We start from the raw sequence: 12,047 nt of genomic DNA, 5'->3' as shown, positions 1-12,047 counted from the left end.
AAGTCGGCCAGTGTGGCTGGAGCAGGGAGAGTAAGGAGTCAGGGAGAAGGCAAGGAGGAGAGGGACTCGAGGCCAGACCATGCCTGGCCTCGTAGCCATGGTAACCAGTTTGGATTTTATTCTAATAGCAACAGGAAGTCATAGGAAGGTTTTTAAGCAGGGCGATGATTGTCATGACTTATCACTTAGAAAAATCACTCAGGCAGCTGTGAGGAGAATAGATTTAAGGAGTACAAGCAGCTGTGAGGCAGCTACAGTGGCCTGGACCACAGTGTCAGCTGCGGGGACGCAGGGAAGTGGCAGGCAGGCAGACACCTTGACGCAAGCACATGTCTCCGCACTGGGCCTGGCCTGCACCAAGTGACACTCAGCACAGGGTTGGGGACTGGATGTGTGGCCAGGGTTAGGCGACTGGGTGGCAGTGGCAGGGAGTGGAGAAGGCTGTCTTTCCTGGGCTTCAGGCCGCAGGAGGCCAGCAGCCCCCGGATGGGAGCAGGCAGAGGCCAGCTCTGGGGTTACCACATCCTTCTTTCGGTTCCCTAATGTGTATGGTATCTTTTCATTCTTCAAAGGTCACTGTCAGAGCCACTATCTGTGACAAATACGTGTTCCAGAAATAAAAATCTGGAAGTAATTAGAATTGAAACAGCTTATAGTTATTTTTATATTTTAAGATTTTGTCGAACGTGTACAAACAAGTGATAAAAAGTTCAGAGTAAGAACACACAGCAACAGAGCTCTCCCTGCGCCCTGTCCTCGTCCCTAGAAAATATTCTGTTATCTGCTCACTTTGAATGTTTTCAGAAATAGTCTCAGCATATACACACATATTACATATCCTATTTTTATTTATTTATTTATTTATTTATTTTTTTATCCTCACCCGAAGACATTTTTCCATTTTCTGTTCAGATAGAGTGGGAGGGAGAGAGGGGAAGAGAGAGAGAGAGAAACATCGACGTGAAAGGGACACATCAAGTGGCTGCCACCTGCACGACCAGCCAGGGCCTGGGATAAACTGTAACCGAGGTATGTGCCCTTAGCGGGAACTGAACCCGCTAAGGTTCGCAGGCTGATCTAACCGCTGAGCCAAACTGGCCAGGGCACATATCCTATTTTTAAATATGGAGATAGCATAGAGTACTGTTTTGTACCTTTTTTCACCAAACAATATTTCTTAAAGATCGTTTCATATTAGTTCATGCATCGCAATTTCATCCTTTTATAGCTGCATAGTATAGTATACCACTGCACAGCTATATCACATAGGAAATTAGGTATTTAGGTGGTTTCCAGGTTTTGGCTACTATAAACAATGTCACAACAAACATCTCCATATGTAGGTCCTTGGTATTTCTGTTGGATAAATTTCCAGAAGAGAAAACTCGACAAATTCTTGGTTGGAGCCGTTGGACCAATTCATTTCCTGCGCCCGGTCCCAGCTGACCTTGACAGCATCCCCTTCACAATGTCAATACAAGGCATTTACCAAATGTTTCATTTTGCTGATCTCATGACACCTGACAACGTGATCATGTTAAGTGTAAGCTTACCTTCGCTGTGGTGTCGTGAGTGTGATCACCCCTCGTGTGCAGACTGGAGAGCTCAGTTCCCCCGCCCCAGGACAAAGCCAGTGTCTCAGTACTAATGTGAAACCATAGCCAGGAGCAGATAGGCAAAGCTGTGGGGCGCAGGGGCCCGGCAAGGGAGTGGGACCTCCACAGACACTCAGGCTCTGGCCATCAAGATGGGAGAAGGGAGCAAACAGGTCAGAAGACACCAGTCAGTGGTCAGGTCTATAACTACTCCACCAGGACCAGGGCACAGGGCTGCCTCTCCGACACTCCTCCCTGGGCCAGCCGGAGGCCCGGGTCTGGGCAGCCATGAGCCTGTTAGAGCCACAGGAAGTAGGTCACTTGCTGGAGGAGTAGAGAATTTAGGAGCAGAGATAAGAGTGCTTGTTGACATCTGGGACTAAAGCCCCAACCAAGTTTTCTTTCTTCCCATCATAATCTGGTAGGTGGTTGCAAATCAGGAAAACGCAGACTCCATTAAAATTGGAGGTGGGAGTGGGAGGGAGGGAGGGAGGAAGGGAGAGGGAGAGAGAGAGAGAGAGAGAGAGAGAGAGAGAGAGAGAGAGAGATTCCTGTCAATAAACCACAGTAGCCGAGTGAAACTAAGTTTAGCATCACTCTCTAAACCTGTTTGGGAGCCTCTTGATTTTTCTAATGGATTCACTTCCGTGAACTCAAAGGTAATGGAATCAGCTTCAGCAAAAACAATGTTCTAAATAAAGAAATGCAATCAGAGCTGCTGACCTTCGACAGAAAGCTCTTCTGGGCCTCAAACTTGAAGTGAGGAATGTATGCTCTGAGAGGGTGTGTGTGTGTGTGTAGATTATGGATTTCAGGTGAGGCTAACCACGGTGAGAGAGTTCTACCATGTTACTAAGACTGTTTAAAAAAAAAAAAAAGTTTTAAGAAAAAAGTTAGAGTAAGAAGGGCAGGAAAACCTGACAGTTTTGAAACTGACATTAAGGCCCATCTGGGTGTAAGGGGTATTATTTACAGATAGGATTCCCCAAAGAGAGGGTGTTTAAAGCCTCCCTTCCTGGCTGGCGGCACAGGGAGAGCAGAAATGTGAAAAGCCCACTCTGGAATGCTGTACGGTGGGCAGGCCCAGGCAGGAGGCCCCCAAACCGGCTCGGACTAGAAGCTTTTGTCAGTAAGGAGAGGACTTGCCGAGCACTGAGGTCGAAATCAGGCAATCACAAGGCCTCCCAGGGGATCCCAGGTATCAGCCCAGAGAAGGCCAGGGTGCAGCGTGGCCAGCATGGACCATCAGAGATACTGGGGTTCCAGTGCTCACCTTTCTGGGTGAAGATGGTCTCTACTCCTTTTTCAATTTTCTGATAGTCCACCTTCTATGCCGCCTACCCAACCATGTCACTGTCTCAGGCAATCAGTAAATAAGCCATTTTTGAGCCTATGACAAATCAGAGACCATGCTAGGCACCATGGGGGATTCAGAAGTAGGGCACAAGTGGTGGGATGTTGGCAGTGGTGACTCTTACACAAGGTGGTGGGGAGTATAAGTAGGTACAATTGCTTCGAAAACAATTAGGCACCTGCACACACCAAAAAGCAACAATGACGTTTTCTCCTAGGTCTATACCATGGAAACTCTTGCACTTGGGTGAAAGATGTGTACAAGGATGGTCAAAGAAGCATTGTTTGTAATAGTAAACTAATGAAAAGCCCAAAAGTCTGTAACCAGGAGAAGGAATTGTGAATTGTGGTCTATTCCCACAATGCAATAAACATTATGGGTCAGTGAAAACGAATGAACTATAGTTATGTGCAATAAGGTGATGACTCTTAGAAATAAATGATGCATTGAAAAAGTGAGTTTTTGCCCAGCCGGTGTGGCTCAGTGGTTTAGCATCAACCCATGCACCAAGAGGTTGTCAGGGCACATGCCTCACTTCCTCACTCCCTGCTGTCTGTGTGTTGGCCTCATTTCCTTCCATGGCAGATGAGGACCTTCCATCTTGTACGGGGAGGAGAAGAAGGGATGCAGATGGTGCCAGCCTGGCTTGCATCACACCGTTTCGCAAATCCAAAGGAAAGAGAGAGAGGTGTCTCTTCCTGTGTTTCATATACAAAATTCCAAGCAAGCCTGGGTTGTGAGCCCAATCCCCAGGGGGGACATGCAGGAGGCAGACAACTGATGTTCTCTCTCATCAATGTTTCTCTCTCTCTCTCCCTCTCCCTTCTCTCTCTAAAAATCAATAAAGAAAAAAATTAAAAATCAATGGAAAAATATCCTCAGGTGAGGATTAACAACAACAAAAAGTGAGTTTCAGAGGATACATATGCTATACCATCTTTCTAAAGCTTAAAAACAAGCAAAGCTAAACAATATTTTCTAAGTTAATCATACAAATGTATCTTAAAATTTTTTTAGAGCAAGGGAATACTAAGCATAAAATTTAGGGTAGTTATTACCCCTGGGGACAGACAGGTTATGGGACGAGGGAGAAGCCCACAGGTAGGGCTAGTGGTCTCAGTCATGTTCTAGTTCTTGGGCCACATAGCAAGTTAGAAGTGTTCATTTTATTTTATTTTATTCATTGCATATATTTGTTTCTATCAAAAATACAGAATAAACTTTTTTTGTAGAAATAACTCTTGCTCTAAAGGAGATTGTCATCTATATGAGATGACAGAATTACAGACCCCCATAAAGGGCATTTTGTATGGCACAGTACAGGAAAGAAACTTATGAGTGACCATACTTGCTTGGGCTCTTGATTGCAAGTGACCTAAAGCAAATTCAAACTTGTTCAAGTAAAAGTAAATAATAAGTAAGAAAGTAAATCTGGCCCATTAACTGAGGTGGGCCTGGGACCAGGGACGTTAAAAACTCAAATAATGAGCAACTCACTTCCTCACTCCCTGCTCTATGTGTGTTGGCCTCATTTCCTCCCATGGCAGATGAGGACCTTCCATCTTGTACGGGGAGGAGAAGAAGGGATGCAGATGGTGCCAGCCTGGCTTGCATCACACCGTTTCGCAAATCCAAAGGAAAGAGAGAGGTGTCTCTTCCTGTGTTTCATATACAACATCCCAAGCAAGGATTCCAACTGGCCTGGTTGGGGTCACATGCCCAGCCCTGGACAATCACAGTGGTCAGGAGAGAGGGGATTATGTGATTGGAGGCCCCATCTAATCTCAGGGAGTGGAGGAGGGGCTGTTCCCTGGAGGAAAGGCAGTACTGTCATTAGAAGAAGGAGTTGAAGGATGTTGGACAAACAACACAACAGATGTCTACTCCCGGGGCTCAGACAACATGGGAATAGGAGCTCAGGGCTATGGGGACAACAGTGAGGCCCTTTGGAAGAAAATATCCTACCATGAAGGCTGAAGGAGGGGAAGAATTTGAGGCCTTGGGGAGGGGGGAGGGGCGGCTCCCACTAGACCAGGGAGGTGAAGACAGTGTCCTGCAGGAGTGGCTCCGGGATGCTTCTGGGGGCACCATGTTAATTGTTCTGTGGGCTGGTTGGCTCCAGGGAGTAAAAACAAACCCTGATGGGAGGGATTCCCTGAGAATGGAAAATAGGTACACAGAAGGCAGACACAGGATATTGCAGAAGCCCAGAGGCCACGCCCATGCAGGCCTGGGCTGACTCAATGAGGTCTGGGGCCACAGACGGGGCAGGCTAGAAGCCGGCTGGGAACAGAACACAGATCTGGACCGAGAACTTTTCCTTCTAGAAGGAGTTGCCTAGGGGGATGGTTTCCAGAGAGGCTGATTTGGCTCACCAGCCCCAGAACATAGCCCTCAGCAATCCACCCTGCTGTGTGTCAGAGGGGTGGCCCTCAGTGTGGGGACCAAGGCACAGCAGGCCTGGAGGCCATTTTAATGGCCTAAAGAGAGGCAGGGACCTCCAGGCTCAAGAGTTTCTGCTTTACAGTGAAGTAGGAAGGGGGTGGGGGTTGGGAGTGGGGACAAGTGGTGCCAAGTCACATCAGATGAACAATGCCATGTATCCATTACGAGTCCAGGGCTCAAGAGTTTGCCCTGGATTCGAATCCTTGTTCTGCCATTTGACAAACAAGTGGCCTGGGCAACTTGCTTCACTCTCTGAGTCTCAACATTCTAATCAGTAAAATGCTCAAACACAGTAGTAGTAGTACCTACCTGAGGAATGATTGTGCGGCTCAGATGAGCAAAGGTTATGGTTGGCATGCGGTTCTCCATCAATGTTATAGCCATAGTTAAAGCTATACCATGATTTCACAACTTAGAGTGTTCCTGAGATGAGAGTGGTGAGCCCCCCAGACAGTTAGGACACCCACACAGAGGCTAAATGACTTCTTGTTGGGGACACTGTAGAGGTACTGTGCATTACACCTCAGGGCCTTTGCACACTTGGAATATGCTTCTCTTCAACTTTACTGGATAAATGTCACCTCCTCAAAGCAGCCTACTCTGATCACCCTAATTTAAAAAGTAACCCATTCCCCTCCATCTCTTTACTTTCTTTTATAATTTTCCTATCATTATTACCCTCTGATACTGATTTATATGTTTTATTTGCTTATTATATTATTCCCCTCTGTAATATAAGCTCACTGCGCACAGAAACCTGCTTCTCCATGTATCCCTAGCCTAGCATGGTGCATGACAGATGCTTAAATATTTATGGAATGAATACATGAAGAATGCCCGGTAATGCTCGGGCATTCCATGTCAACCAAAGCTCAGAGAGGTTCACCCACATCTCCCATGGCCTTATTTGCATCTGGCTTCTCAGGGGTCCTAGCTGTGCAATTCTGATCCAACTCAAGCCATGGACACACCAAAGTGACTACCAACTCCTGGACCCCCACACCAACCTGGCCCTCCCTGGGGTTCATTGGTCCACCCAGAGCCTCTGTGTGGGGCTGAGGCTAGCTAGCTGGGGGCTTGACTAGAAAATTCATCAAGCTATCCATGAACATCTGCTGAGGTCCTGTAGGTCCTTCTCAGGCCTGAGGTGAGAGCAGAGTGGGATGCATCTTGGGGAGCATCTTGGGATGATCTGGGGAGACAAGGCCCGATGGTGTCTTCTTTGGCCAGCTGTCCTGAAGCCTTCTCCACGGCATCTACTGGGTAATATAATGACTAACCCTGAAAGACAGTTTATGACTTCACATTGAAAAATATCACTGAGCCACAAGTCAGATGTTCCAGTTTGCTGGTCAACATGACCTTCCCTCCTTGAGAGCCTGCATTTTTTCAAGATGTAGTCTGTGGACCACTCGTAATAAACCATGAGACACACACACACACAAAATGCGGGCTCCTAGCCGGCCTGGACCTGCTAGATCAGACTCTCTGCAGCAGGTTGTGGAATCTGCCTTTTCCTCAAGATTATAATTGCACTGCTGGTACCCCAGGCAGGCACGCTCCAGAGCCTGTGCTCCTAACTGCTGCTCAGTGGCTCGCTCTGCCCTCTGCTTGGGGTGCCCATCATTCCACTTCCGAGCTCCTTTGTCTTCCAAGACCTAAATGCCACCTCCCTGGTCCCACTCAATCCCAAGGCCGAGCTAGGTCCTCTTACCCACAGCCCAGCCCTCATCTGTAGCTGCACGAATCTCACAATACTGCGGGATCTGTGGGCATGTCATCTCCCCCCCAAGCTCCTTCCCTCACACACTTAGCATCCATTCATCCTTCTAACCTCAGCTCTCAGCAAGCAGTACACACTCAGCAAGTGCTGCATGAATGTTCCGGGTATACATTTGGGGGTTAATCTTTCTCCCTTCCCCTCATCCCGCATTACATTACAACTTTCTAGAAGGCAAGGTTTACATCCAAAGACCAGCCTAGCAGTACAACCAGCCTTCAGTAAATACTTGGTGAAATGAAAGGCTGACCTCCTTGTTGAAGTCAGGACTTCCCATGGCTCCTTGTAATTGAGGAAGGCTGAGCTATTCTCACATAATCAAGATTAACAACTTCCTAGCAGGGTTTTATGGGCTGATCGCTCTTACTTAATGACTGGAAATTACCTGTCTTCCACTTTCCAGTCCTTGAGATGTGGCCACCCTGAGGAAGTCAAAGGGAGCCAGTGCCCAGAACCAAGCTCAAGGACCACCAGCTAGCTCTATACACTGTAGCTGGTTTACACTGTAGTTATTTTTACATCTATGACCAGGAGCTTCTCATCTGGCCTAGAGTAAGTCCTTACATGCCTGTAAGGATCTTGGTGATCTCCCTCACCACCCCCCATCCCCTATTGCCCCACATCTTGTTTTTTTCTCAGACATCATCAGGGTCAACATAAGAAATGTCCAAACCTGTAGAGAATGTATATGAGTTCATGTGAGCCACACTGATGACATATGCCGTGGAGCAAGATTTCGCAAATGCTCCTGAGGACAAGAGTTTTGCAGCATCTTTTATGCATTTGAAATGAAGGAAGGGACATAAGGAAGATTACATGAAGGTGGGAGGAAGCAACTCAAGGATGGAATTAAATGATAGTCAAGATTATGTGCTCTTGCCCGGCTGGTGTGGCTCAGTGGATTGAGTATCGGACCTATGGACGGAGAGGTCCTGGGTCAATTCCCAGTCAGGGCACGTGCCTGGGTTTCAGGCTCCATCCCCAATAAGGGGCATGAAGGAGACAGCTGATCAATGTTTCTTTCTCTCTCTCATTGATGTTTCTACCTATTCCTCTTCCTTTAAAAAAAATAAATAAATAAAAACATATATATATATATTTTTTTTATCCTCACCCGAGGACATTTTTCCATTTTTTGTACAGACAGAGTGGGAGGGAGAGAGAGGAAGAGAGAGAGAGGGAAACATCGATGTGAAAGGGACACATCGAGTGGCTGCCACCCGCACGACCAACCAGGGCCGGGGACAAACTGCAACCAAGGTACATGCCCTTAGCGGGAACCAAACCCGGGTCTCTCCGGACCGCAGGCGGACGCTCTAACCGCTGAGCCAAACAGGCCAGGGCCATTGATGTTTCTACCTATTCCTCTTCCTTTAAAAAAAATAAATAAATAAAAACATATTTTAAAAAAAGATTACGTGCTCTCTTGGGGGTGGTCATGTGCAGACTGGATTATAGGTAGTTAAGATTACCCTCTCTCTTAAGGGTGGTACTGTTTGTTTCAAAAGTGTGTTAATTTAGATTCACAGAACAATGGACAGAACTTGCTTAAGGCAAAGACAAACCTTTTACTAAAAAGTGATGTGCCTGGGGTGTGACCACCCACCATGGCCTGCCCAGTTAGGAATTTGTGATCAGATCACCCTGTGAGGTTACTTTCCATAGAACCCCTTTTTCTTCCATGTCTGCAGCCAACACTTCCTAAGTCTGGAGCAGGGTTTCTGTACCTTGGAGCTGTGAACATTTGGGGTGGATAATTCTTGGGGGCCGGAGGGGTGCTGTCTTGTGCCTTGTACGATGTTGAACATCTCTGGCCTCTCTACCCAATTTTGACAACAAAAAATGTCTCCGAACACTGCCAGCAGTCTCTTGGGGGAAGAGGCAAATCCCTCCACTCCCAGCCCATTGAGAACCACGGATCTGGACCACCCCATTCTTCTCGACTGCCCTCCTCACTGTTCTCTCCTTACCCCAAGGTCTTTGCCTTCTGCCTGAGCCGCAGGGCTCCCTATTGTCTTCCAGGCCTTTATTCAAAGGTCATCAGCTTATCAAAATCCTTTCTATTTAAAATTACAACCCATCTCAATAATGCTCTAAAACCCTTCCTTTTGCTTAAATTTTCTCCCTGGCATTTATCACGCTCCTGCCTACTTCGAGTCTTACCCATGTTTTTTAGCGTCTATCTGCCTGCAGTAGACTGTAAATGCTCTGATGATGAGATTTGGTTTGTTTGGTGTTTTGCTTTGGTCTTCTCTGTCCACCGCTATATCCTCGGGTTTTGAGCTATGACTGTCACACAACAGGCACTCAATAAATATTCATTGAATGAGTGAACAAGTTGGATAGCCCTCATTCATTCCTGTCTCACAAGCTCCTGGGTTAGGAGACTGCACAAACCCAATCACTTCTCCAGTTCTAACCCATGGGGCAGTTTGCAGGGGATTTACGCATATATGTTGTTTGGGGGTATAAAAGTAATAATGCCAGCTGGACCTTTTCTGAGTGCTTCTGAATGCCCGGCATTGCGCTAAGCATATGCGCCTCCGTGTTTAACCCTCTAAACAACCGTGTGAGGTTGGTTTTGCTATTGTCAATCCTCTTTTACAGATGAGCGGCAAGAGCTGCAGTATCTCATCCAGAGACATGTATCTGAGTTTGAAGCCAAACCAGCCGGTCTGACGCCAATGTCTTCGTCATTCCTAGCTGCTAAAAAGTAACTGCCTCTCCCGAAAGATGGGTTCATTAGCAGAGAGTCAAACAATAAAGAAAGTAAACAGGGAAAGCCCACTGCACTCCCCCAAAGAAGCTGCTGTTAGCTGATAACACTTTTATCCTAGAGAATTTCTTATGCCAACAGAACATATATAAATATATTAAAAGGTTTATATGTATATGAAACCAGACACCCATTGTGTTAAGTGGTTTTTTTCTTTTCCAAAAGAATAGTGCCAGACTCTTTGTTCCACTTAGGTTTTTTCACTCTCTAATAATACATTCTGGCCCAGATCTTTAAAGGTCACTACATTGATGCCTCCCCTCTGATACGTTTTAGGTTGATGTTCTGGTTACAGGGCTAAGGATGAAGTGACGAAGACAACGCTAAGGATGAAGCCAGACGAGAGACACAATGTGCTGGCCAGACAGCAGCTGGTGGGGTTTAGACTCTTCCAAGTTCAGGAGCTGCCTGGAGAAGCAGTGGGTGTTTGTTTGTTCTTTGGCTAAAGTGGCTTCAGGGTGCCATCCCATTGGCTGAAAAATGAATAGTCTTCCCTGCCTGGATCAGAAAGACAAGCTCCAAGAAAGACAAGCTCTCCTGGGCAGCCCCAGGGTAACCTTTTGGAGACTGGGCTCAAGGGGGCAGAGGGGCTTCCATTCTTAGGATCCGTAAGGATTAGGCCCATGGCTCATCACTCAGCTCCAGGGGTAGCTCTGTGCTAGTTATCAAACTAGTGGCAGTAGTCCATTTAACCCACACACCCTATCAGGTAGGTCTCCCTACCCGTATCTTAGAGATGAGAAACTGATGGTCAGAATGCAGTGGAGTCAGGTCGGCATGCTGAAGGCCCAGACGCATTGAAATAACCAACTTCCTGAAGAGGATTTGCCCACAGTGAACAGAATTAGGCTTCTTGTCAATATGAATCAAGGGCAAAGGACCTTCATCTGTAACTTTCCCCAAAGAGAAGAGCCCTACACCTGCCAAGGAGGGTCAGCCAATAGAGCTGCCCTGAGGGAACTGCGGGGTGTGTGGATATTATTACTGGAAACCTAAGACACCAGAAGAACTAATCCTTCAAATAGACCCACTCACTGCAGCCAGCCCTTTTACAATGGGGACCGTGCCTGGGGCCCCTCATTAAATCTTTCCACCCCCAGTCTGCCAAAGCCACATGGAGAGACACCTAGGAGCACTGTCTTTTCTGTTAAAAACAAACAAAACTCTCTGCCCAAAGGGGTGTAGTCAAGGGTGTGCATCAATAGGGAACCCCGGGAAATAACTTATGCCCAACCGGTCCCATGGAATCATCTGGGGCTTTATCCGAAAGAATAAAGAACATCCAAAAGATGATAAGATCATCAAGACTTACTGGCAAGTTGGCGGAAAAATTGCAGAATAATAAGCAGAACAAATAACTGAAAATTAGGGAAGGACGCAAACGGAGTATCACAATGTCATAAGAAAAAATTTGGAAAATACTGAAAATTAGGGGGAGCATCCCTCTACCACCTCCCAACCTGAAAAAGAACCATTGTTGATATTTGATGTGTCTCTCAGGTCGCCTGGATGATGTGGTCATTTTACAGAAGGTGGTGGTCAGAACACAGGAGAGTGACTAGGGTTGAATCTCAGCTCTTCCAGCCCCACCTGGGGAAGTAGTCTCAGTCTCCAAATCAGTTCCAAACTCTCAGGATCCTAATGATACAATAAGGCCAATATGGAAAGCACTGAGTGCCCAGGAAATTCCACTCAATAAGTGCAGCTATTATTATTTGTAACTTGTCATTTCCCTTTACATTTTAACATAATTGATTTAGAATGTTATTCACACAGCTTTTGAAAACATCCCCTTTAACGGCTGCTGGATACACCAATTTCTTTGCCATTCTCTTATGAGAAATGTCTTGGCTGCTTCCATTTTTACCTTCTTATAAATAGCTCTGTGATGAACACTGTTGTGAATATAGTTCTACCTCCCCCGGATTTGGGAGATTTTCTTTAAGATCATTTCCCAGAAGTGGAATTACGAAGTCAAAGGGTAATAAACATTTTTAGACTTCATATACATACTGCCTGATTGCACGAAGCAGGTGTTACTTCCTAGACCTGACCTGAACCTTCTAGCTGTTCCCAGGACCTCCCTGCCCCCCACCC

The sequence above is a fragment of the Molossus molossus genome, unplaced genomic scaffold (genome assembly GCF_014108415.1).
Source record: "Molossus molossus isolate mMolMol1 unplaced genomic scaffold, mMolMol1.p scaffold_m16_p_17, whole genome shotgun sequence".
Lineage (NCBI taxonomy): Eukaryota > Metazoa > Chordata > Mammalia > Chiroptera > Molossidae > Molossus > Molossus molossus.
The sequence above is the reverse complement of the archived record's forward strand: the minus strand, read 5'-3'. Positions refer to the sequence as shown.